Source organism: Equus quagga, chromosome 15, assembly GCF_021613505.1.
Source record: "Equus quagga isolate Etosha38 chromosome 15, UCLA_HA_Equagga_1.0, whole genome shotgun sequence".
Taxonomy (NCBI): domain Eukaryota; kingdom Metazoa; phylum Chordata; class Mammalia; order Perissodactyla; family Equidae; genus Equus; species Equus quagga.
Window position 1 is genome coordinate 60,260,540 of NC_060281.1, and position 1,440 is coordinate 60,261,979.

A 1,440-nucleotide genomic window follows, 5' to 3' on the forward strand; every position below is an offset into this window, starting at 1 on the left:
TGCTATGTACGTTTCTTCTTGTAATTGAGGATTCTTTCCTATTGAGGACTTCTGTTGGGGTCTGTAATTGACTATCTTTCCTGTAATTGACCTGGAGTGGTACTGTGTGGGACCCCCTTCTGGCCTCTTGACGCCTTTTTTTTTTTTTTTTTTTTGAGGAAGATTAGCCCTGAGCTAACATCTGCTGCCAATCCTCCTCTTTTTGCTGAGCAAGACTGGCCCTGAGCTAAGATCCATGCCCATCTTCCTCTACTTTATATGTGGGACGCCTACCACAGCATGGCTTGCCAAGTGGTGCCAAGTCCACACCCGGGTTCCGAACCAGCAAACCCCAGGCTGCCGAAGCAGAAGTGCGCACTTAACTGCTGTACCACCGGGCCAGCTCCTTCACTCTATTTTTAATGAAGTTTCTCTTAATTTTCATATTGTTAAACATCTTATAGTGAAAGGAGAGCCGTCCTACAACAAAGAATTACCCAGCTCAGACGCCAATAGCGTTCAGGCTGAGAACGCCTGACTTAGGGTCAGGACAGAGGAGGCAGTAAACAGTTTGAGGTTTCTAAAACTGAACTACTCGTTTTTAAAAACTGGCTAGCATTTTCCCCACCTCCAGTCACCTCCGCCCTTTGTGTTCTCCGACAGGAGATGGCAGGCAGGGATTCCAGAGGCATTTGCATAATTTGCCCGTACTCTGGAGTTTAATTCACATGGGCCAGAAGAGTACTGGAGTCTTTGAACACGCAAGTGCTTTGTCCATTTTAAATTCCTGTTTTGCACTGTCCAACTCGAGCTCATATACCACGAGGTGGCACTTTTCTGGTCTTGAGAACATAATTCACAGTCTCTACAAAGACAGTAACACGCTGGTCGGGTCGCGCACTGTCGCCCCCGGCTTGAAAACCTCCATAGGGTCAGGCCTCCCCCTGATTCACCAACCTGGGGGTTCAGTGGACGAGGTGAGTGCAACTAGCACCAGAAAGGGCGCGCGGCCCCTCCCGCAGGGGGAGCTGGTCCGGGCTCCGGGCTGCTGGGTGGCGGTCAAGGTGCAGCGGAGTACCCAGCGCACACCTGGTAACCTTTCTTCTCCGCCCTCCTCCCTGTCCCCACTGCGCAGGGCCGCCCCGGGCTCTGGGGCGAGCGGGGCGCTGGTTGGTTTCCCTGGACTCGGCCCGCCTCCCGGGCCGGCCGGTATTTGAGGCCTGCAGCGGCTCCGACGCCTCCTGCCCGCTGCTCCGCTCGCTCCCGGCCGCGGCGTCCACACTGTGGGGTACGCATCTCCTGTGGGATCCGCTCCGGCCGCGGGGATCGCTCAGTCGCTCCACCGGCTGGAGAGCGCCTAGGGGCGCGCGGCAGGGAGGGTGTAGGCGCGCGGTGCCGGAGGCGCGCGGCGGGTGGGCGTGGGCGCGCGGGGCCGGGGGCGCGCGGAGGGCGGGCGTGGGC

The 1,440-nt window shown here is 57.4% G+C and overlaps 1 protein-coding gene across 2 annotated transcripts in view; it reads left to right on the forward strand.

The window, feature by feature from the left end:
• The first annotated feature begins 874 nt into the window (after window positions 1-874).
• Window positions 875-1,440, forward strand: part of SERPINB6 (serpin family B member 6) — a 25,275-nt gene continuing 24,709 nt past the window's right edge. Inside the window, exon 1 of one of the 2 annotated variants that reach the window (XM_046641407.1) lies at window positions 875-956. The gene's annotated coding sequence lies outside the window, so the exon portion shown is untranslated. Of the gene's footprint in view, window positions 957-1,130; window positions 1,268-1,440 lie in introns of those variants that run through there. The other variant, XM_046641406.1, reaches the window with a different exon arrangement.